The 26197-nt window shown below is 42.1% G+C and overlaps 1 long non-coding RNA gene across 19 annotated transcripts in view; it reads left to right on the plus strand.

The window, feature by feature from the left end:
• The first annotated feature begins 2031 nt into the window (after positions 1–2031).
• Positions 2032–26197, plus strand: part of LOC110355035 (uncharacterized) — a 62877-nt gene continuing 38711 nt past the window's right edge. For 8 of the 19 annotated variants that reach the window (XR_010474582.1, XR_010474590.1, XR_010474585.1 and 5 more), the window contains exons 1-4: positions 2032–2238; positions 10260–10360; positions 12341–12459; positions 15736–15914. This is a non-coding gene — a long non-coding RNA (uncharacterized LOC110355035). Of the gene's footprint in view, positions 2239–3119; positions 3388–10259; positions 10361–12340; positions 12460–15735; positions 15915–16925; positions 16994–26197 lie in introns of those variants that run through there. The other 11 variants (XR_010474587.1, XR_010474591.1, XR_010474593.1 and 8 more) reach the window with 6 other exon arrangements.

Genomic DNA, 26197 nt, shown 5'->3' on the forward strand with positions numbered 1-26197 from the left:
CAAATCTTCCCCTTTGAAATGCCCCAATGAATTAATGCAACTGGTATATTATCAGATAAATACATACCACATATTAGTCATTTTAGCTGATTAAAGCATTTAGAGATGATTAATCTTTCTAAAGCACATGCCCATGCGATCAGCAGATCTAAAGGGAAGTGACAGCTGAAGAGGCACCTAGGATTGAAACGCTCAGCCTGCCTTGCATTAGGATATTTTGCGCCCCCAGGACCAAGCAGAAGACCCGGTTAAAAAGCTGAAAGTGGAAGAAAAAATACCTTGACACTTACCAGCCGATAAATTATCTATCCTACTATATACGCTTCCAAATGAAGGCACCATTCTTCTCCAATCAGATGAAAATAATACTGTACTAATGAGATGCAGCTCCTTCAACATATGGTTTCACCCTTCCTTTCACCAGATATTTTAAATGTATGGACACAGAGAAATGCTAAGGATGGTAATAATAACGGCGGTGATGCAGCCTTCCTTGAATCACTGAAATGCCCATTAGAATTATTCGGAGCGATCGTTGCTTTTAGTCTTAATCTTTCAATAGAAAAGGTCCTTTTTGCCTTCCCCGTGTAAGAACTAGAAAATTTTGCCCCCCATCCACAAACTTAAGAGCAGACAGATGCATTTAGGGGAGAGAAATGCCAGAGGAACAGAAATCCTTAGGATGAACTTGCAAATGAAACCCTCCCCTGTGGGAAAGAGGAGATGGTTGAAAGCATGAAAAGAGAAATACCCTCTGCAATTAAAACCAGCATCTAATTGGGAAGAAGGGAGAGAGATGCGAGCTATATTGCAGTATCAGTCTCTCTGTCTCCTTTGCAAAATATTAGCCACTTAAGTTCTTTCTCTTCTGCAAGGGCTGTAATAAAAAATAAAAAAATAAATAAAGAGGATTATTATACCTTCTTTTTGGAAGAGGGGGTGTCTTTGACCCTAGGCGGAAACAAAAGGATCCAGAAAGGTTGTACTTACCGGTTTGCAGGACAGATTTTAGCACATTGTTACAAAAAAGAAAAAGAAGGGAATGGGGAAAAAAGCTCGAGTTTAAAGGTTGCTGGTTTCTCTCTGTCTCTCCCTCTCCGTGTCTCTCTCTCCCTCTCTCTCTACTCCTGCTGAAGCTGAGGCAAAAGGAAAAAAAAAAAAAAGGAAAAAAAAAAAGAAGCAAGCCTGAGACGTGCTGGGAATGCAATGAGCCCCTCAATGATCTTCTTTAGGATGCAGAGCTGCTGTTTGGCACACTCAATGGAGGAGGGAGGAGAGGGGCTGCTGCAGGATCCAGCGCCGCCGCCGCCGCCGCCTTCTCCGGGCACCGGCAGCGCGGAGCGGGAGGGCTGGGGCGCGGCGGAGGATCTCGGGCTTCTCTGCTTCTCCGTGTGTGTGTGTGCGTGTGTGTGCGTGTGCGTGTGTGTGTGTGTGTGTGTGGTGTTGTTGTTGCCCTGGATCAGGCTTTTCCACGTCATGAAAATGAGCTTCAAGAAGGGGAACAAATGAAGGGGGCGCGCTTGGCACCAGGTCGGGGGCGCGCATTTGGGAAGCCCTGACTATACATTTTTTTTCCCTGCCTTTTTTTTTTTTTTTTTTTTGTAAGAGGGAAGGAGGGGGCTGGTTGGCAGAGGGGAAGGGAAGTGGGAAATGAGCTGGGGGAGGAAAAAACCCAAGAAGAATCAGAGAGGAAAAAGCCGCCGGGATGGGTCACAATTTGCACACTCCCCCTTTCTAAAAAAAAAAAAAAAAAAAAAAAAAAAAAAAAAAAAAAAACACCAAAAAACCAAAAAACAAGGCAAAAAAAAGCCCAACTCTGGAGGAAATCAAAGATGCTCTGACTGCAAGCGCCATCCGAGCTGCCGAGGCTACGGCGGAGAGAACAGCCCGGCTGGCCCCGGGGAGGGGCAGCGGTGTCCCGGCCCCGGCCGCCCCGGCTCCCCCCGCCGCGCACCCCTGCGCCGCCAGCGCCTCCTCCTCTCGTCCTCCCCTCTCCGTCTCTCCTTTTTCCCTCCTGTCCCGATGCCGCCGCTCCAGCCTCGCAGCCTCTCCAGGATTCAGCAGTCTCCCACCCGCCGCGGAGGCAAAGCCAAAAACCTCGTGGGAGAGACCCACTACTTCTCGCATCCTTTTACCCTGCGCGGCTGCCAGCGCGGAGTATGCGCGGAGGCGGAGGGCCGCGCCCGCGGAGGGCAGCGCCGCCGGTCGGTGTCTGCCCGGCCCGGGAGCTGCGGACAGGTAATGGGGCTGCGCGGGGAGACGGGGGGCGAAGTGGCCCGCGGGTGCGGCGGATCCGCGGAAGGAGGTGCAGCGGGAGACTTGCGCGGGTTCACCCATGGCTGAAAGTTGGCGACGGAGATGCGACGGGGGGAGTGGAGGGTCGGGGAGGGGGGGACGGCGGTCTCTGCCTCCCCCAGGTCGCATCTCCGCTGGGAAGGAAGAGCCGCGGGCAGCGCCGGAAGGTGCTCCCCGCGGTACTTCTTGCATCCCCACCGTCCGCAGCCGCGCGCACACAACCCCAGGCACACGCCCCCATCCCCGGGCACACATACGCGCGTATCTCCACGCACAGCGGGGTCGAGACGCTGCGCGACCCGCGGGAGCGGCGTAACCCCCCGGGGCGTCCCGCAGTACCCACCGCCCCGCCCCGCTACCCAGTCCCGTTTCTCGCTCTCAACCCAAACTCCCCTTCCCATATGCCCGGGATAAGTCGGCCGGGAGGAGACTTAACTGGAACCGCGGCTCGGTCGCAAAAAGTTGACAGGCAACGCTGCAGGTGCCGGAGGGATAACCCGGGGGGCCCCGCAGCCTCCGGCCGCCCCGACAGCCCTTTCCGCGGGCAGGGGCGCTGCCTCCGCGCCCGCGGACATGTACCATCTTTCTCAGCCTCTGGAGCTCTCCTTCACCAGTGCAATATGGACGCACCGCTCCCTCCTAATTAAATTGCTGCATCATTCATTTTCTGACGCGGGAGCAACATGGGGTACCAGGAGGCAACATGCACCTGACATCCCCCTTCAAAAAAAAAGGGGATGGAGGGCGGAGAAAAAGGGCGAAAGGGGAAATCACAACAGTTCGTTCTTGTGACAACCTCTCCCAGCGGCTTAGCAGCAACTCCGAGAAACCATCTATGCACCTTCCCCTCTCCTTGCACACCGCTGTGTTTCATAGGGGGCGAGCTGTCCCCCCCGACCCCCCATCCCGACGCTGGGCCGAGCGGCAGCAGCGGGCGCTGCGCTCCAGGCGGGCAGGGCCGATGTACCAGGGTGGGGTGACAGATGTACCGGGGGAGACCGGCAGCCATCCTGCCCTGACCTTGCACCGCCGCTTCCCCCGACCGGTAACTTCCCGAAATGCCGCCGAATCACGCTCGTCATCCTTTTTCAGGTCTTCTTCAAGTTTTGCAGATGGGCTGGGGAAGAGAGGAGGGAGGGCGGTGGTCTTGGGGGGGCGGGTTGGGAGGGGATGGCCCCTGAATGCAGATCAGCCAGCGCTGCAGGGCTCCTCGGGGATGGCAGCGGCCCCGCCGGCTCCCCCGCTCGCAGGGACACCCCGCTTGGTCCCGGCCCTGGGGACACGGCCCAGCCCTGGATGCTGTGTCCCCCCGCACGGCCGTGCCTTCAGCTCCTGCTCAGCTGTCACACAGGGGATGCCCTCGGGTTGGAGGAGGGATATCTCCCCTCACCTCCTGCTGACAGCCTTTATGCATCCTACAGTTTCGCAAGGGGGTGAGCAGGAGATCTTAGCTCACCAGGGAGGTGGCTTTCCCTGGGTTTGGCTGGATTGAAAGATTTGTGTCCCCTTGTCCCTACAGCCAGGAGACAGAAATCACCGTGGGCCATTTCCCATCATCTCCCTCCAGCCAAAGCAGCTCACGGCCTTTCCGTCTTTCCTCATTTTGTTGACACAACCTGCTGAGAACAGGATCAGTGTCAGTGTGATTGGCAGGAGCTCTGGCTAAGGGTAGGGTGGATGGATGTAACCAAGATTAGAGCATCACTTGGTTATTAATAATTATTATTATTTGCAAGTGAGCTGTTTCCTTGCAAAACCCTGTCCTGGAGCTGTAGTCAGTGATGATGCAGGTCACCTGAGTGGGGGGATGGCAGATGCCCTTCTAGCTGCCTCTTTCTAACCTCAGTTGTAATTACTAAATGCACTGTTTTTCCCCCTGTCAACCTTGTGGAAATAACGGAAAGAGAAGCCACGGATAACTTTTGTGAAAAATTAGAAAAGGATACTTGAACAATTATTTCCGAAAGTTTCATTGCAGCATTTCATTTCCACTGGAGGCGACCATTCTCCCCACTGTAGTCATTGCAACGCAGTCATTAAATGGTTAATTCAATCTGCAGTGTAAACCAGTCCCTTCCTTTTCTAATAGAAGTGACAATGGTTGGGAGAAAGAGGGAGTTTTCCACCAAAGCTCGCCCTGCCTGTCCAGAAAGAAATATTCTGATATTTAATAGTCTCTCTTCTGTCTCAAGCAATCTATGGTAAGGGCAAAAGCAATAAATAGTGCAAGGGCGAGGGAAACTCTCTTGTAATTATTATAGATGGGAACTGCTTCCTGGCTCTCTGTATTTTGTTAAAGCTAGGGAGTAGTTTAGAGGTTCTGGATCTGAGTGTTGAAATGTTTTAGCTACAGCCAGGGCTTGGACTCCAGCTGCATTTCTGCCTAAAAGCCCCAGCAAAGCCTGCTCCTGCCATGCGCTCCCACGCAGCTCACTGGTGCCAGCGGCAAGGAGGGGGGACACCTCCAGCTGCCACTTATCAGGGCAGGTGACCATGTGGGAACCCAAGCGTGGAGGGGGAGCAGAGAGGCACGAGCAGGCTGCGATGCTGATTAATCCGTGATGCAAAACCCACATGCACTTGCTTGGGAGAGCTGCCAGCCGGGTGCTCTGAGGACGGATGCTCCTGTGACCTCGCTGGGGTGCAGGGCAGACCCATGGCTCGGAGAAGGCTTCCCACAGGGCATCCAGCCTTTGCGAGTCTTGTTGGTATAATGTGGAAATCCTTGAATTGGAAGGAAAGGCCAGAGTGTTGGGCTGTGGAAAATACAGTGCTGGAACTCCAGCATGGAGAGAGTGGTCCTGGGCAGAAACATTTGTAGATGCAAAGGCTGCAAGAGGCAGATGTCTGGTAACACTCTTAGTCTGCCCAGGCTGGATTTAAAGTGGAGCCTCGCAAAGCAAGGCCTTAAAATTCCTTCACTGCTCTGGTGACCCCTTTTGTGTCCCCATGAGATTTCCTTTTGTCTGGTGTGCTCAGATAAATATATTTAAAATTGAGGTTTCCTTCCATCTTCCTTTTTTTTTTTTTTTTTAATTTAAGAACCTTTCAAATATTCCTTGTTTTGTGTATCATAAATTGTTCAAACTGAGAAATTTTAGCGCCTTTGAAAAAGTTGATGGAAAATCAGAATAGAGAATCTTCTCTGCATAGCAGTCAGTGAAATTTATGAGGCTTTTCTTTTTCCCTTTTTGTTACTTAGTTCATCTATCAAACAGTCAGGGAAACAAAATTATCATAGGATCATTTTGATTAGAAAAGATTTTTAAGATCATAGAGTCCAACCAGTAACCTAACACTAACCAAACCATGTCTTTGAGAACCTCATCTGTTCAACCCTCCAGGGATGGTGACTCCACCGCTGCCCTGGGCAGCCTGTTCCAATGCCCGACAGCCTTTATAGGAAGAAATTGTTCCCAATATCCAATCTAAACCTTCCCTGGTGCAACTTGAGGCCGTTTCCTCTTGTCCTATCACTTGTTTCTTGGGAGCAGAGCCTGAACCCCCTTGGCTCCAAGCTCCTTTCAGGCACCTCAGAGATCAGAAGGTCTCCCCTCAGCTCCTGTTCTCCAGGCTGAACCCCCCAGGTGCCTCAGCTGTTCCTAATAAGACTTGTAGAATTTCCCTATAATCCCTCTTTGTAAGAAAATATTTCTGTTAAAATTTGTGTCCTATTGTTCCAATAGTGTTTCAGGGATCACAGCCTCTCTTGCTATTGCATCAACGATTCGGTGACATTTGGGCTGTGACAACTCAGGCCAAGGCTTGGTCCTTCTTTTGACTTCAAGGGGAACTGCGGGAGGCCCTAAGGTACCTTCAGCTTGTTCCTGGTTGCTCAGGTGAAGGCTGGTATCCTTTTCGCCTTACAGTCCTGGTGTTTGACACACAGTATGTAAGTACAGGCACAGATTAGATGAACTGCATAAGCATTGGTGAATACACATAAAATGGAGGAAATGTAAGAATTTTAAACTGGGCTGTTCCAGCTGGAGTCTTTCAGGCTGGAGACCTTCTTATGTTAAAGTGATGCTCCTGGCCACAATTTTTGCTGTTAGTCACATCATGATCAATTATATATTATCCTATAGAATAGTTGTTGATTTTTCCCAGGGCAGTTATATCCGCTATAACTGATGCATGATTTTCAGGTGAAGTTAAGAAATAACAATGCACCAAATTATATGATAATATCATAGACTACTCCTCATGTAAAAGTCTGTGGTTGCTTTAAGCTCAATAGGACACTGAAGCTGTACAGAACTCCAGCCATGCCCTCAGTAACAAGCTATATGTAATTGGTTTTTACTCATGGGATTTTTTCAGCAGAGAAATTTTGCCCAGTATTTGATGATATGTGTAAATATTAAAAAGAAAGGAGGAAAGAACTAATGGATAGTATTAAAATAGAACAGCAAATACCAGCAAATCATGAGTGCAGTATTTTTAATGGATTGTTATTAAAAATAAAATAGGAAAGTAGGCAAAATAAAAGGGAGTTTTTAATGGATGAAATTGACAGTTCTGTTATCCTCACCAATTCCTGACATTTCAAGATCAGTTTTTAATCTAATGATTCAAACAGCCTTAAATATCTCCTTCTAGTAAATCAGGCACAGTTACAGCTTTTTTTCCTACCTCAGGCATGTAAGCCCACATTTATTTTCTAAATGTGCCGATATTTATTATAGCCAGTGTCAAAAAAACTTTGCACTCCATTTATATATGAGTTTCTCTTTGGCCTTTATTAGAATGATATACAGGCATGGTTAAGCATGCACAGCTTCCTTTGACAGCAGCCAGAATTTCATGCGTGGATCAAAGGTAGAATAATTCCCTTTGGGTGATCTCTTCCCATCCAAACCATGGAGTTCTGAGCTCTGCTCCAGTGCAGAGAGGGGCTTCTTCAGCTCTTCCTATACTTCACAGCAGCAGTTCTGCAGCCATACAGCCCTCACGCCAACATATTGTATATTTTTTAAGCTTTTTTTTTTTTTTCTTTTTCAGTGGACAGAGGTATTTTTAATTGGTGGCACAAGTACAGGTTCTGATGTCCTAAATGAGGCTGAACATGGACCACACAAAGGACGAACATGGACCTGGAACTGTGTTTTCTAAACCTCTCCGTCCATTACCCAAAGACCCCAGTGGCCAGACACAAACCTTCTGATGACAACTGCTACATTGCTCCCATAGGAAAAATCTTAGATAACACAAAAATACTGTTTGAATTCTCTTAGCTCAAAACCACTTGTTCCAGAATAATCACTGTGGTTTATTTTTACACGTACACACTCTGCATGTTAACCTTCTTCTTTTGCAAATACTAGTTTGCTTCACCTGGTGGGCTAATCTTATGTACATCCGAGTCCCTTTATTTTGTCTGGGCACACAAAAATGGAGATTACCCTACAGCACGCGCTGTAAGCAACAGGATGGATTTTCAGGGCATCTGGATTTAGAGTTGCCAGAATTAGAAACATGAGCCTGACGAGATCACGCCAGGGCAATTCCCCAGTCCTGGGCCATAAAGCCAATCAATTTAAAATGGAATAGAAGGCACTATTACTGCACTGAATTCTGCGCGAAGGAAGGCACTTACTGCTCATTTGGAAAGAAAAGCTCATATTCTAAATTGCTTTTTAGATCAGTTTTGATCCTACTTTTAGTGATGTCAATGGTGACACTTCCATTCAGGCCAGTGGTGCCAGAATTTTCCATTTACTCTCAATTACTTCTTGTCCCTCTCTCCTAAGCTCCTTGCAGCTCCTCTTTGGGGACAGTTAGGACATAGAGATAGACTTTATTGTTCAGCTCGGAGGTAGCAAGATGGATGATTATTTTAATCTCATAGAGAAAGTAGTTCAACAGCAGTGGAAGAGATGGTGAGAATGATGTCTTCCTGCAAGTCTTGCTCTCTTTTGCTACTGGTGACACAAGTCTTATAGTAGCCTCTGGTTATGCATAAGAGGTTATCTTTCATCCTAAATGGACTCAGCTATGAAGTTCAAGATGAGCTGACTCACCTCGACTTCAGTTACCAGTAATGGAAGTTGTGGACTAATGTAAGTCTCTAAAAATGACAAAAAGGAATTGGGTCTTGACTCTCAGATCTTTTCTAACATGTAATACTGTAATACTTGAGTTTCTAGTGCACATTAGCATGCACTTAAGATATCATTCTTATTATGCTAAAAGTATTAAATGGTGAGAGACTGAATCAGCTAAAGCGTCCGAGTGCATCTTCCTCAGTGCTCAGCTCCAAACCAACCTCTGAAGGAGCTCTGCTTTCCATCTTTCCCACCACCCAGGGAAGGAGATGAGTGTCCTGCTGACTTGGGCAATGGAAATCAATATTGAAAATTCAATGGTGTGGCTATACTATAGATGCAGTCGTTTCCCATTCCTTTGTCTCGCACCATTTTGTAGAAGAGGAAAAAGCTGAGGAAAATAGCTGCTTTTCATTTTTCAGATACCGAGATAGTTCTTTGTGGAGTCTTTTTGACATTCTATAGAACACCGAATTTCTTTTACAAGCAGCAGTAGAAACCACTATTTTTTGATCACTACATCCAGACAGTCATTACATGTAGATGTATGAGAAGGATCAGAGGTCTAGAAAGTAAGACCTATGAGGAAAGAGTAAATTAAGAGAGTTCTAAATGGAAGAGTAGGAGGAACATGATAATACTTTTGAATTATACAAAAATATGCTGAAAAATAAAGGGAATACTTTGTTATCTATTCATAGTGTCAGAGAGAGAATAAGAAATGGGTCTTAACTTATCGCTAGAAAGATTTATATCAAGTAATAGGAAGATGTTTCTGATGGTGAGGATGGCAAAGACTGGCTGAGGAGGTTGCAGAGCCTCTGGCATAGGACACCCGTAAAAAGGCAGGTGAGGTTCCAAATCAGAAATGTCAGAGGGCAATTCCTGTGGCCCAGAGATGGATTAAGTGATGCCCTGAGCATCCTCCAAACCAGCCCTGCATTTCTGTGATTGTTCATGTTGAGGGACAAATTCTTTGTCATCCTATACTACAACCCCTTACAAATATCTGTGTATGTTCGTTAAATACGGTGAGACAATGTAATGAAAACCAGTTTTGGAACCAGATTCAAATAGAAATAATGACATTAAAAAATGAACATGAAAGATTTGAAGGTTTCTAGGTCAACAGCATATGCATAGTTAAGTCATATACTAAGCATCATATATTCAAACTCTGAGCTTATGCAATTGGCTAAAATCTTGATCTTGAAAGTATATATAGGTATCCATGTGTACACATGTGTATACCTGCATCCTTGGGTGATTTTATGTATCTTTGATTTTTTAAGGTTCTTGTGTTTAGGGTTTTATTTTTATATTCATCTCCTATCTTCCTGTCCCACCCGTCTATCTCCAGTTGGCTGGCTAGCTGGAGATATCAGCTTCTCGGGTAGTCACCGTCCAGAAACTGGAATTTTAGGAAAAACCTCAATGCAAGAAGATTTATAACCAGCTCTGAGAATTAGGATTCCTGAATATAGAATAAAAATCTCAGGTATTAGTGTAAAAAGGACACTACCACATTGTAATATAAAATCCATAACAATACTTGGCATTTCCTAACCACTTTTATCGTATTAAACATTAGCAGTTCCAAATGTGCAAGGAAGTCTTCCTTTTAGCTGTTGATTTAGCTGGGCTTCAAATCCAATGAATAAATTGTACATAGTTCATCAGCTTGTGGGGTGCACAGTGCCTACACACCAAATAATAAGCTACACATCCCACGGTGAATATTTTATGGCCAAAAGACCGCAGGAACGCCACTGTGGTACTGTCAAAATAAAACATGTAATGGACTCATAAATGAAATGAAGGGGTATTGGTTTAAAATCAAGCCCATAAATATGTGTCATACCTGTCCTCTGGGTGGCCAGCAGCAATCAAGCTGTTTTATTCTTAACTTATTTCCAGCTGATGTCGCCTGATTTCTCCTTTCTTCCTTGCTGAGCGGTATCAAGGAAAACAGTGAAGGACCCAAGTGATACGGTGCCATTGCAAAGGCTGCAGCCAAGGTGATGTTAATATATTAAGCTGAATATACAGCAGACCCATGAAAACGTGAGGCTAATTGTGTTTTACTGTGTTAACCCTTTTAGGAAAAAAAAAAAAACAAAAACCGGGGAAAGGAGGTTTAAAGCAACTTGTTTGCACCACACAGCAAGCTTCTGCACTTTCCCACAGAGGTTACTGTGAGTGAGAGAATAGTCTAACATAAGGATTAATAATAATAATAATTTACACTGTGGGAGTGCCAAGGATTCCCTCCATGCAAGGTTCTGTACAAATAACAAAACCATACACAGAAAAGCTTCCAACCGGTGACCAACGTGTAGGGATATACTTGTGATTGTTCCTCTTCATCCTTACAACTCTGTCTCACTGCATAATTCATTCAGGGAAATTCTTAGTGTAGTTCTCCCAAAGGTTACTAATTGTAACAGGTTATTTAAATTATTTTTCTAAATAAGCTGTAAAGGAAGATCCGACATTTGATGTCGCTCTACAAATATCCCAAATAATCACCGAACTAGTTTCAAGGGTATATCCCATCCTGCAAAACCAGGAATTTCTTTCAGCTGCTACTTAGGGGAACCCACAGGCTTAGGGACTTAATGTACTTTTTAATGCAAAATATTTTTGCTTGTTTCCCTGCTTTTTTTAGTGTTTAAAGATAGTTTTACTAAGTTGTTAAACAACACTGTTGAAAATGTAATCTTGCATTTTGTCACTGAAGTCACTGTTATTTGGGGAGAATCCATTCCTGCTGACACCATTTGGGGCTAGCCTTACATAAATGCTATTAAAGAGTCCCTCAAACTTTAACAATTTTCCAGCTTAAATACACAAGTCAGACAAGGCCATTTGAAACTCTTTGCCAGAGCAGTTTTACTGCTGAACTGCATTGCTGCCATATTTGTGTTATTCCTGGCATGCGGTGAACATGGGTCCTACCAGGACACAGGGCAGCAGGTGATCGCCCAACATACACAGGCAGCAAAACAGCTTCACTCCTGGTTGTCAAGGGGACATCACCAATATTGTCCAGGTAAATTTAAATATATGACTAAAACATATTGTAACGCTAAACTGGATTAAAATAGGAAAGCAGCAGAATGGTGAAACAGTCAAAAAACCTATGAAAACACACACATTGTCTGATTTTCTGGTGTGCAATGCAGATGAAAATGACAACGTTTTTTTCAAACCATTTGCATTTCTGTAAATGACTGCAAGGCAGGGTAGAAGGAGGCCAGCTGGATTCAATTAAAGAGAAAGGTAAAAGGCTTTTGCTTCTGATTTTCATTTTACAGTTTAGAGCAGGGTTACATATTAAATTTCTTTACAGACTTTTTAAAAAAATGAGTAAAGTTCTCAGCAATGTAGCCCAAGTGTAGAAGTGTATGTTGAATATAATTATTAAAAGAAAATCTATTTTTGTAGTAATAATTAATGTTTTGTCTTGTGCGGTTTCCCAAATGATCCACATAAAGCACATTTTAGGGCAAGCTGCTTAGCGAGATTTCAGGGGACACTAATCCACAGGACTTTCGCTGACAACCTAAACACAATGTCACGTGAAATCCTTATCACAGCAAACCCACCCGGAGCCCATCTGCAGCGGCAGCACCGTCCTGAGCCGCAGAGCTCCCAGACGCGTGATACCCCAGTGCAGGATGCTTTATTTATTGAGGCTACATGTGAGGGTTTTTGGTGTGCCAGAATTATTTCTATTTATTATTTCCAGGAGAAGGAAGTTGGGTACTGGGTTAGCACAGACATGAGTAGGTACCTTTCAAGCAAACCACTTTCTCTTTGTGATTTTCACCTACCATATCATAATCATCATAATCATCATTGTTGTCATCATCATCATCATCATCGATCATCCCAACAACAACAATCTTTCACTAGTTCTCCATAACTATCCATCATTACTATACACATCTTCCCAAACTTTTTTTTAAATTATTATTCTTTGCTTGGCACCTCAGGTTGCAGCAGCTCCTGGTTGTGCAAAGCTGAGGCGGTGCCATAGTGTTGTCTCTGCCATCCCTGCACATACACAACAGGGCAAGGGTGATACAAATGGGACACAAACCTACAGGAGTAGGTGAGTTATAAATAATTCTTACTTCTTTACAGCCAGTTGTACCTTACAGAGGTCTCCAGTTCATCCTCACTCTGAATTATTGGCCTTTGCTGATGAACATAATTCTATGAGCACTTACTCATAGATGTAGTTCTTCTGTACTGGGTGCAATGTGAAGGTTAGTTAAACATCTCCTCTCCCTTGGCTTGGTGCATGCCCTATTTCTCCAGGCAGAGCCAGGCTCAGACAAGCCTTCAGCACAGCAGTGGGTTTCCCAGGTACACAGGCAACTGCTATATTGCCCTAAAGTTAGAGTGAGAGAAAGGGAGAGCTGAGTAAGTGGAGCAGCGAATTCTCCAGGTTAAGATGACAGACAGGTTAAGATGACAGACACTGTTCTCCTTCCTACTTAGTCAGCTGTATTTATTTTGTCAGTGGATTTTCTCCTTTTCTGAGTCTCACTGTGCCCTGCAATGTCAGGAAAATGCATTAAGAAAGCTCTGCTATCCAGGGAAGGGCAAAATCTTAAAACTTGTGCTCAGGGAGGAAAAACAGGAATATTTGGATCTTGTAGACAGCTGAATATGGATTTGAAAGAGATGGAGAGAGAGTCTCGACTGTCTGACAGTTGCATGTCATATTGGGGATGGAGACCACTTCAAGTCTGTAGCACAGGTGTTCCCAGCAATAAAAGCAAAATCTCCTGACACTTTGAGGGTAGTAATGGTTCAGAGTTGCTCATACGCCCCCAGTAAAGTCTTTTGGTGGTTATTTCAGTCCAACACAACTTCATAACCTCATCTTACATTATCACATTTTGTAGAAACGCCAAGACATCACTTTGCGACAACTTTGTTTTGCAAGTGGTGGTGTCAAAATGATCAGTCCCCAGGAAGGGAGGTGTTAGGTGTGTGTATTTCCACCCTGTCTTCAGCAAATTATAGCAGGTTTTAAAGTTACTGCAATACTGAAAGGATTAAAAAAGAGAAGGTTTCCAGCCCCTCCCAGCCCCTCTTGTGTAACCCTGGGACTGAACTAGAGCATCAGCCACTTGTGGTTTAAGGGTTGTTCCAGTCTAAGACTCCTGGAATTCCATATGCTAAAATGTACATTTCTTTTTGCTTTCTTCCATGAAGGCAAACTCACTCTGACAAAATGCAGTCCCTCAAAGAATCTTTGGTTAAATTTAGAAACTCAGGGCTAATCTACCCCATTTATTGCATGTGTAAGGAGTGAAAGAGCCTTTCTGCACCAAGCCCTTTTTTTCTCTCTTTGTACCAGTGTGAGTGAGGAAAGAGTCTGACTTTAACAGAACAGATAAAAATAAAACCAGCAATGGACAAAGTTAATTATGTTCCCCATTGCCTAGGGATGGGCAACCTAATTTGCAGCTGACAGTGATTTGATGGACTGAACCATCCTTTTTCTGATCCAGCGTTTGCAGTAATTTTTATTGTAAACCAATCATTACAATGTCGGACTCTCAGTACCATCAGTGTCACCATGATGAATTCCTGCATCAGTGTTAGTGTTGCTTTAGGGTTTTTCCTCCCATCCTTCACTGCCTGACGTGTTCTAGGAGGTGCTGGATGTGGGACACAGTGCCCCCATCCTCAGCTCCAGCCCTGGGCAGAACAGCTGACGGGTCGTGTGAGAGGGACAGTGCCAAACACAACGGTATTGACACCGGGGGACATGTTTCCAAGTCTCTTTGCTGTAATTTTGGCAAGGATGTTAAATTTAATTCTCTAGTTCAGAATATATGTACTGCTCTTTAAGCTGGGAGTTTAGCTGCGCACATTTTCTCCTCCATCTTCATCTAAAATTATCTCTGATTTTGCTCCTTTATGTTGTTTATAGGTCATAAAATGATTTGCACCTCCTCCCCTTCCCTCCCCCTCTGAGGATATTGTGCTTGTTTGTGTCCAACATCTGTACAATCTAGTAAGTCCTAAGCCCAAGTTCCTGTGTTACCTGAATGGGTATGTAGACACAGCTTCTGTGCAGCTGTTGAACAGAACATCACTTCATTAGAACCAGCTGGAACTGATTTTCCCCAAAACTTCAGCAATTTCTGGTTTAAAAGACAAATTCCAGATTTTTTGGAGTTGTTGGAATTCACTAGTCTGCATGAAAATACCTTCTGCTGGACCATGTAAGCTATAGGTTGCAGAGATAAGGGGAAATTTGGAGAAAGTGACCTGAGAAGGTACATGGAGGGTGAATATCATAGAATCATAGAATCATTTCAGCTGGAAGAGACCCTCAGGATCATTGAGTCCAACCATAACCTAACCTAACTCTAGCGCTAAACCATGTCCCTAAGAATCTCGTCTAAACACCTTTTAATCACCTCCGGGGTGGTGACTCCACCACTGCCCTGAGCAGCCTGTTCCAATGCCTGACAACTCTTTCCATGAAGTATTTTTTTTTCCTAATATCCAATCTAAACCTCCCCTGGTGCAACCTGGGGCCATTTTCTCTTGCCCTATCACTTGCTACTTGGGAGTAGAGACCAACAAACAAGATCTGTTGCTCTTGCAGACGATGTGCCTGACATTCCTCGTCCCAGCTCCATGTTCACAGTGGAGACCCAAGAGGCTTCCTCTAAACTCATTTCCCCTATTTTTGCTTAGCTGTGAAATCTGCAATGTCTTTCTTTCCACTACAGTACCCAGTAAATACTGATTAACAAAGGATAGACACCTACTATTTCTAATAGGAGAAATAAAAGCCTATAATCTTAGTAAGACAGATCACCAAGACTTGGCTTTAATATTGGATAGTTTTATTAAGATCTCCACCCCTGACAAAGTCCTGAGTCAAAGGAGCATCACTAAGGCTTTAACATCAAGCACAGAGATGGTGTGACAGACCAGGGTTGTTGTAACTGGTGCAACTTCTGCTCCTTCCACGCATCCTCTTCAGCCTCATGGTCTCATGTATGTAGAACTGTGTACTGAAGAGCGGTGAGGAGCAAACTAAATGTTTTCTACTAATATGCGATATGCCTTATTTTTCAGATTGACTAAATATTTTTATTAACCCAATATGTATGTAGATTTTATTAGGTCAAAAAATCAAAGTGAAGATCAAGAAATATATTGGGTCATTTCAGTAGAAATTGAAGATAGGTAGCAGGATATTTCAGTAGCAAATCTAAGCATGAGTTAAGTGCAGTTGACTTAAATGGGTTTATATTAAGAAAACAAATACATTTTTTTATGCTTACATATGTAAGCCCTTCTTCTTCCTTGTGTATGGTTTAATTTCAACATCCCATTTTAAAATATACAGATTTGGTTCAGCAGGTTTCCCCAAATGGGTGAAACTGGCATGTCTCCACATCCAACCTTCTGCAGGGAGCGAGGTGGAGGGATGCCCAGCCTTGGAGAGGACCCTGTGTCTGGTGTTCCAGAAGGAAGATGCTCTCCAATCATGTGTCCTATCCCTGCAGAGCATCTGCAGGGATGCAGGTATGGCTCCCAACCTTAGTTTTGGAGTGGGAATTGGTAGTATAGCTGATGGAAAGGTGTAGGATCTGCATTGTGCAGTGAGAAGAGCTCATGGTTTGGTTTGCAGGAGCCTCCTGTGCAGGGTGGGGGCGTGTGGCTGCATATGGCGGGTCCCATGTGCGGGGGAGAGATTGGACATGCGGGAGACATGGCTGTGATGGGGCTGTGGCAGCCACCAGTGTTTCTGGGATCTCTGCATGGATCTGGGGTGAGAATTGAGCCCTCGTCGCTGCAGTGCCAAAGGGAAGCGCTAAGAACAGTCCTTGTAGACCTGCTTCGAGAGCAATCCTGTGAAAGGAAACAGATTGCCTCAGGCAAGACATTTAGAGGGTCTTACACTTCTCTTTATGCTTTTAAAGTACATGTTCTTGCTCTCAATGAAACATTGCCTTTCCAGAATGGACTTGGACAGGGAGACGCTGTGTGTTGCACAACCTGCTGTGTATTGCATTGAGCTCAAAACGTTTATAGAATTATAGAATCATAGAATCATTTCAGTTGGAAGAGACCCTCAGGATCATCAAGCCCAACCATAACCTAACCTAACTCTAGTACTAAACCATGTCCCTAAGGTCCTTGTCTAAACACCTTTTGAACCCCTCCAGGGATGGTGACTCCACCACTGCCCTGGGCAGCCTGTTCCAAGGCCTGACAACCCTTTTCATGAAGAATTTTTTCCTAATATCCAACCTAAACCTCCCATGGCACATCTTGAGGCCATTTCCTCTTGTCCTAGCACTTGCTACATGGGAGAAGAGACTAACACCCTCCATGCTCCAACCTCCTTTCAGGGAGTTGTAGACAGCGAAGAAATTCATATAAAGAGGAAGGTCACCATGCATTTGGATATTGCTGCATATCTTCTTTATTTTCCACAATTCCTCTCTTGGTTAAGTTAAAGATTCCCTGTACTCACTTTTAAATACCCCAAGGTTGAATGATGTCTCTTTCTTATCGATGTTGTCCACACAGAAGTGTCTGCAGTGCTCATGGAGAACAGAGATATTACAGCATCAATCTCAGTGAACGGGGAATAGAAGGTGGGATTTTTGTTCATGAAATTGCTAACACAGATTAAAGTTCCAGAGGCAGTTAAAGACAACCATAAATCCATGCTAGGTCCACGGCACAAGCATGGAATGGCAGGGCTTTGCCGTATTGTAGGAATGCAGTAGGAATGCAGTTAACATCTTTAAAAATGTTAGGGAGCGTGGTCCATGGGGGATGATTCTGCTCTGTTCTTTCTTCCATTCTTACACTGGTCACTGTGTTGGGGCTTCCTTTGGTCTCAGTTTCTACTGAAATTCACACAGAAGTTCTTGACTCTGTGTCAAATTAATGCCAAGTTCATTGAAATTTCATTTAGGAAAAAAGGAGTAAAAGAGTCTCGTAAGATAAAAAAGAATTATTTTCTATTTTAATGTTTAAATTTCAAAAAAACTTTCAGCTTTAGTTTCTAACATTTTGGCATTGTATTATACATGTTATGTTGACCTTAAAATTGGAAGAAAACCTAATGAAAACATTTGAAGCCATAGAAAATTGTTTTCCCATCTTTTCCTGTATTTGCTGTGGGAAATGTTAAAAATCTATTGCAGTTTGCAATGGAACTGAATTTAAAATCTTTTACGAAACAGTATTTCCATTCTTGTACAGCTGTTTGCATGGCTACATTTTTATTGAATGTAGATTCTGGCCAAGACTTGCTAAAATTGAGGGTAAAAGTTAGGTTTCTAAACTCCTGTTCAAACCCAGAGGGGTTTAGAGTTACTGAGCAGTCACGTTTCTCATTTATTTCAATAGGCCTGTTCCTCCTACCCATTCAAAATAAGCTTCAAGATTATTCATTTTGTTCATTCCCTATGTTTAGAACTTATTTTTAAGATTTTGATTTTATTTTTAATGTAATCCCTCTTTCTGAAAACCAGAAGGAGGTTTGCTAGAAAAATAATTTCAGGTTTTTCCCCCCACACACACTTTTAGACATTAATTACTCCTACATATTTCTTGTTCTTTTGCAAGTTCTCTGTGTCACAGATCACAGCACAATGACCACTGTCATGCTCAGCCTTCCTCTTCAGGACTCTCAGAGTTAACCTAATTTTTCAATTAAGTTATATTTTCAATTAATTTTTCAGTTCAAACCCTAATTTCTGCTTTAGTAAGATGAGCAGTTGAGATAATTGGCGGAAGTCTAGTGGCAGTGAAGAAGTTCCTCTGGATAGTCACCTGCTCTAGTTTAGTCCTTTGCTGTACAATAAGCTGATGTCTTGATTTTTAAGCACAAGAACTAGTAACTAATTTCACAAGGCTACTATTTCTTTAGAATAATCCTCAAGGAGTTTTTATATCATTTTGACAGTCAGTAATTTTTATAATATGATCAGTTTTTCTCAAAGCCTGGCTCCTGTACAGATTTTAACGTTTAACTCATTTTGGGGATTATAAAAGGAGTCATTTTATGAAACTGGTCCTTAATACAGCTAATAGCTCTTGGCTTCACCTCAAGATGGTTAACAAGCCCGTCATTAACTGTGGCTAATGAAAAATTAATTAAACTTTTTTTCATCTAATACTGGATGACAAATCATTCTAAATCATGCCCTTGGTTATTCAAGTCAGTAAAGCAAATAAATGAGTTTGAAAGTCCAAATATGTGTATAAAACAGAACGGTAAGCAAATGTAGAATGAATTGTGCTGGTTGTCATGGGTTATTTTTTTAAACAGCTTTTAAGGTTTCTTCCTGACATTTCCAGAATTCTCACTAATGTGTGACCCTGCATATATTTCCTGTTAAATGAAACCTTAACATTTGATACAATCAGAGAATCCTGACATCAGCACTAGGATTATCCATCCCAACCTGGAAGGTAATTAGCAAAACTGTGAAGATTTAAATAAGGAGGGCAGAATTATTACAAAGTCTAGAAGGACATAATTCAACAAAATTATTTCAGTGGATTTTAAACTCCTATAAGCTGTCAATAAAACCAGGAAACTGCCATTTTTTATGTTTTGAATTTGCCTAAGATAGTTCAATAAAGAAATTGAAGCGAGATCACTAAATTCTGTCTGAAAACCCATTTAAAAAGAGCCACGTGTCTTAGATGTCTGGGAATAATGCGAGAAGACTGTAACTACTCAAAGGACCTCTCAGAAAACACGTTAGAAACCATTTGGTAAACACTACAGGTATTTCAAAGATACAAGGATTAGCTCACAAATCACCAAATACTTCTCATGTACAGCTAATATTATTCATAGCTTCTAGAGTGATGTAGTGTCAGGGTTGCTACAATTGTAACAGTTCTCATTACTAGTTAAATATTTCTAATGTCGAATTAGAGCATCCCAAGTGAACTCTGCTCATGAGAAGAGAGGATTTTCTTTTAAGTAACTCCTCTTCTGCGCATGGTGTTCCCCATCTGTTATTCAGGTACTCTCAACAATACCCAGGCTGTACCTGCTCCCCCTTTGGGGCCAGAAGACCTGATCTCTATTTCTGTTTTCTCCTTTGTTTTCTTTTCATTCTCCTCCCATAAGACTCCAACGTGCTCCCTACATGTACCCTTCGAGGTCGAGCAACAGCTCTTCTTCCACTCCCTGATGCACCTTGTGATACCTCAGACCTCTGTATCTATATATATACATTTCTGATAAAGATGTAGCTCAGTATCATATCCGCATCTTGTGGATTGACCTTTTTTGTGTGCTACATTTGTCCAGTTGGCTGGGGTGCAGCCTCTCTTTAAAATAAAAACCATCCTCAGTGAACTTATTAAAGACTTAAAAGTTAGTTATATACATAAGTAATTACTGTAATTAAATGCAAACCTGTTTTCTGCCTATGCCTATTACTTGAAAAAGCCCAAATTGATTTATTTTCAAATTCACAAATCAGTTTGCCAAGTGTGAGAACATGTAATACAGCAATTATGGGCATTCCCCAAAAGCTGCATTTATGTATTTATGAAAAAACTCCCATGGGTAACACTTCATATAAAATATTTGACTTGGAAATGCTTTTATTTTTCTAAGTTCTTTTCAGTTTTCAGTTTTGAAAGCTGATGTAATATTTTTCATATCATGTAATATTTCTTTGAAAGGTCACATTCTGTAGCCAGCATGGCTGCAATTTGCAGTGTGAGACATTTAGGCAGTGAACAAACTTTCTTGGTGACATGCATAGCTTCTTAGAAAAACCTATTTTGCAAATGGTATCACAGCATTTTTTCTCCGAAAACAGATTTAAACTGATTTTTTATTATTATTATTATTATTAGCTGTAATTCAGACATACCCTAAAATGTAATTAATTTTGGTCACACCATTTCTGTGATTCAAATGATGGATAACAAATAGGTTATGCATATTCCTAATATAACAGCATTATATCAAACACTCAGTTTATTGCATTACAGATGATACCAAGTAATGGTAGTCATTCACATGAATAGTTCTCAAGTCTGATTGAATTTGATTCCTTATTAGAGTTCCACAGTGCAGAATATTATACTTATAATATAATACAGAAATTGCTTCTAGCATGTGAAATGTACAATTATAATAAGCAAATATTTAACTCATACAGTGCTCTTGGGATCACAATGTCAATAAGAGACATAAAGAATTTGATTGTTTCATCAGCCAGAAGCATCTGAGAAGGGCTTGTAGGAAAGGTGGTCAGCCAGGTGTCCCCAGCATCCAGAGCTGGGCTGGTGAAAAAGGTGATGATTACACTTATAATAAATGAAAGCTGGGATCTGTTTGATGATCAAAATATTGAACATAAAATTAATAAGCATCCAGTTATGACAGTAATAAATGGCAATGACATTCAGTTGGGGGGAATGTCAGAAGAAAGTATGAATACAAGGCATGTGGATGGAGTTGCCTGTTTGCACACCTGTGTTCACACACATGCACATGTACCTGGTTTTCCTTCTGACCTCTGATCCTGTGCAGGCTGGTTTGAATCTCACCAAGGAGGGCTCAGAGGCCCTGTAATCAAATCAAACCTTCAGAGCTTTATTTTAGGGATATAAAGAAAGGGCTGTCACTGCACTCAACCAGCCACAAAAAGTATAATTGTTGTCTGAGGAAAAAATAATAATAATTCCTTGTGACTTCTCCCTTAATATTCCTTCAAGGACTTGGGACAATCCAGACCCGAGGAAGCCCCTGATACAAAATTAAAATAAGAATCTAATTTATTTTCCTTCAGAGCCTTCTGCCTTCCACACTCTTTGCTCTCTTACTGACTGGTGCTGTGACGTGCCATTAGTCCTGAGTAGGAGACAGATGAATGAACTCTCATTTTCTATGGAAGGTTTCTTATGGGGCCAGCATTACCAAACCATGATTACATAAGATGACACCACAGGAAATTCAAGATGGAAAAAAAAAGGCCAGAATGGGATTGCTGCAGAGTTGAAATGTTATCAGTCCTTACTGAAGGGGCCTTCATATAGGACATTCAGAGGAATTCTTTAAAAGGCAGCCCTCTCTAATGAAGCTTAATAATGTTTATTTAACAATACCCAGCAGCAGAAACTGCAGAGGTGCTTAATAATAGTGTAATCATTTTCTGCCAGCCATTTGGTTCGCAGCAGAATATGTGTTCTTGCATTATTCCACTTCAGATTCAGATATTTATATTTATTGAAAATATAGACTTTTGTATTATGTATCTCCATATTGACAGGTATTTATTTTCTTTTAAGGTAGGGTTGCAGGGATTTAGGTTGATTAACACCATGAGAAATTCAGGATGAATCAGAGCCAACGTGCCGGTCAAAAGTAGAGCTGAGAATTAATCTGCATCAGTTCCAGTGCTCTTCATGGAAATCAGCTCTCTAATCAGGAATCATTTATCGTCACTTTATAAGAGTTTGTGTGTCAGGATAAAATGAGTAATTAATTGCAGATATATCAGTGAGATCTTGGAATATGTATATGATATATATGTATGCATATGACAAATGTTGAAGGAATGGGAAGTACAGATAATGTGAGATGCTGCCACAATGAAGAAATATTGAATATGGGACATAAGAACAGAGGAATTTAAAAGTAAAAGGTGTTTTTAAAGAAAAAATAACTATCATATACAGGAAAGGGGAAAGCATAGATAAGAATTATTATAAATGCTAAATATTCCATATGCATTTAAACACATTAGTTACGGAAAACTGCTGTAAGTAATTAATGTGGATTTATTTGACTGAATGAATTGCTCTCAAGCAATATAAACAGAAGGAGTTTATGGAAATATTTGGCACAAATCATAAAACTACTGGAATTTCCCAGCAGAGCACTAGGGAAAAATCACTGTTGTATCTTGTGCAACTCTACAGCAACTTTGATGGTGATGTAATCTTAAAAAAAACACTGAATCATGCTGTCCATCAACCTCAATAGTGATGTATATATATATATGAAGTGTTGCATAAAAGAGGAATTTTAATATATTATAAAATATTGGTAATATGATTGCAAGAAATCTTTTAATTACCGTGTTTGCCATGCATCTTTTTGAACATTCACCTTAAGAGAACTGGGGATAGCGTTAGCAACAATGTGATACAAAATAATTAGCTTGTTTTCAGGGCTTAAATAGTCATTACTTTCTTGTGAAGTCCCTAATTAAGCTAATCCTAGTTTATAATACAGTAGCAACCACTCTTTATGTAGAAGCTTCTTCTTAAAGGATAAAAATAACTTCAAATTTCGAAATGCCCAAAGTGATATGCAAAATTGCAGAGCTTGGGACAGGAACAATACAGACGAAAAAGATTATGTAAGTACTTGATTTATTCCTTGCTGCCCACATACAATTTGCTCACCTGAAATCTGCAGATGCAACTGTTTAAAGGCTCTCATGAAACATTTTTTCCCTTTCTGCATTGAAAGCCTATGACAGCCTGTTACCATGATTTTCTTAGGAGGTCCTGCTATAGCATTTCCCAATTATTTCCTAAAAAGTGTAAAGGTATTTTTCCCGCACTCACACTGTACGAGATGAAGGAGTGATTTTCAGTTTGATGTTTGACTTCAGTCGAAGGAAAAGAACCGATAGCATAAAGTTGACACAAAACAAAGCACAAAGCCTGTGCTGTAGGACAAAATGGGCTCCGGACCTCATTCAACAACAACAACAACGAAACACTAAAAGGGTAGAAAAAGATATATTTTGGATGTGGGGAATCTGTATTTTGCAGTTGCAATTTTCCCAAGGTGGACAGAATTATTGTTTTCCTCAACTTTGTATCTTGTATTTATATTTTTATGTAGAAATTTTTAATTTCTTTAGTTTATGATATAAATTTATCTAATTCACCTGTGGTCAGTTGGTGGCAATATTCAGTTACAAGGCCCTCAGGTCATTCAGGAATGAGTTCATGTTGTGCACGCTAATGAAATCAGCTGAGGTTGGAAAACAGGAAGTGATGTGGAAAACAAAGGATTCCCCTCCCAGCCAAAAGGAATAATAATAATAAAAAAATGCTGAAAATTCAGCCAACGAATCCTACAAAGGGATCAAAATGAAGCAGGGAAGCTTTGAATCTCCCTGTCCCTCAGATTTACAACAGGCAAGGAATTACATTTCCCATTTAAAGAGGGGGCTGAACTTCTTGCTTAAATAATTTGTAGAAGTTTTTGTATCAGCCTATGCTCAAAAACTAAAAACTGGAAGAGATAAGCACAGTGAACAAGAAAGCACCTGAGATCAGCTGGATTTGCACCGAGCAAGAAACCACAGGGTTTCTTACCAAGCTATTTACCCAGGCAGCTAACGGAGACATGTGGCTGCTTTACCACATCATGTAATATTCTCTCTGTTCCCTCTACACTTTTTCTCCTGGTACAGCATCAATAATTCATGGACTCTTCTTACATGGGCTATTTAATATGTTGTAAGAGGCAAAATATACACAGTATGTATAAGGGAAAGAGATTCCCTGCAAAAGATATTTAACAGACCTGTGGAGCCGCGGAACACGGATAAGGCAAAGTGCAAGGACGTGTCTCACCCAGGAGTGATAGGCAATTTCCTTTCATGCCCATTTTTAATTTCTTGCATGAAAGGTGCAAAAACAACTGCTATAAACCATTTCCTGAGACAAACATCAGTGAATCCCTGATTTTAACCTATACAAAAAAGAGAAGAAATAAACCACAATGCAAAGAGGCACTGGACTAATGTGATATTACGTTTAGAGTAGTTGAAACATGTGTACAAGCATTTTCCTCTGGATTGTGAGTCAAAGCTACGGACACTCTCCCTAAACAAGACTATTGGTAACACTGCCTAAGCAATGTGGCCAAGCCCCTGTTCTCACCCCAATGAAGACTGGCACAGGCTTTTTAAGTTAAAAAGTCCTTGATACACATGTCCATGTTCACCAACTCACACATACTATTTTATGAGCAGAGCACATTTAAGTTAGATAAGATTAAGTGGAATTAAACATGGATGCCTTTTTTATGGAGCAGGTTCCCAGAAGACATGATATTTTTCAGCATTCGCTCCCAAAGACTCCTCAAGCAGTGTTAGATTTGACTGCAAATGACAAGCCGTACACAGGAACCAGACACTTATATCGCTATCATCACTTATTAACTGTTGTTATTGTCGCTGACAATGTAGTGACAATAATAGGGATTCTTTCAACACCTGGCTTTAAGATGTAGGAGTTTACGGTGTTCAAAAATATCTCAACAGAACTGACAGGCGAAGGCATGTTCAGAAGCAATTTATAGCAGGAACAGTATATAAAAGCCATGCAACATCTTACCGGGACCTTGAGGAGTCTTTGTTAACCCTTAGGATTTGACTTAGACATGGAAAAGCAAGGTCATTTTCTTTTAATAAGCTGTCACTGTCTCCATCTGTAAATCACACTCTGCTGTCAGCGTGTTGCAGCTCATACAGGAGAAATGACTAACAGGGAATGATAGTGTTGCAATAAACAGCATGAGGAGAGCTGTGATTGAGTGAAAACACCAGGAAAGCTGGCTGATGCCACTGTCTTGACTAATTCAAGGCATGAAGTGAATGCACCAAGACGCTGATTTCCTTCAACTTCTGTAATGTTTGAGATTCTTCTAAGAGGTGTTTGGCTACTGTAAGGTTCTGACCTGGAGAATGGAAAAAGCCTTCAGCTTCCAGGATTGTTGATTTATGGATAACAGAACAGGAGCCTTTGAAGTGCTACCTCATCCACAGTACAAAGACCTGGGTCCTGACCTGCTCTTCTGGTGTGCGGTGTCCAAGTCCAAACACCGGTCCAACACAGTCACCTACCAGCCAACACACAGAGGACCCATCATCACATGCAGGTCAGATCTCAATGGGAAGAGATTTCTGTGAGGACATAAAAATTATCAATGTAGGCCAAAGCCATCCTAATCTTTCCAGCAAGTCTACATCAGTAGGACTTCAAAAGAAGGATTCAAAAAAACAGCTTCACAACCTCAGCAAGACACGGTACCCCAAGACGTGGCCAAAGGAGCAATTGTGTAGGGGTGGTTTAAAACTGTCAACGTCTCCCTTGTTACAACCGGCAAATCCAACCTGTGAAGTACCGATATCCAAGGTCCTGTCTAGCCACCAGAGGTACAAAACTGGTCCCCCTAAGGCCACACACCTTTGCAGCAGGTGGTTCCACCACAGCTCTTCTCCACCAGGTCCTGGACACCTCCAAGGGTGGCGATTTCTCTGCTCCACCAAGTGCCGAGTGCTGCACTACACTCTTGTGAAGAAATTGTTTCTTACTGTCCAAGGAAATAAATCTTTACACTTTCTCCAGACTTTAAACTAATGATTCAGAGTGATCAAAATGAAATCACTGAACTAATGTGTTATCTGAAGTTGGAAAGGCACGTTTCAGTTACAGTATGACAAATCAGACAAAGGCAGAGAGGATATTATCAGCTAGGCAATGTCCCACAGGATTAGAGGTGTGAGATATAACATATATATAAGGACCCAAGGGTGAGATTATCTCAGGATAATACACCCTTTAGGTTTTTAAATTGCATCCAAAGCAATCAAACCTGTTACCATAGCATTCATTTTAATGCATAGATAAATTTGTAGCTCTTGTTTATATAGCTCATCCTCTGGAGGCACTAATATGATTCCCTTTAAAACTCAAGTTAATGAGAAAATAATGGAGCATTGTAGATATAAGCAATTTTTTTTTTCACTGTCACTGTCATCATCTTTTATACAGCCAGA

This window comes from Columba livia, chromosome 9, assembly GCF_036013475.1.
Source record: "Columba livia isolate bColLiv1 breed racing homer chromosome 9, bColLiv1.pat.W.v2, whole genome shotgun sequence".
NCBI classification, from domain to species: domain Eukaryota; kingdom Metazoa; phylum Chordata; class Aves; order Columbiformes; family Columbidae; genus Columba; species Columba livia.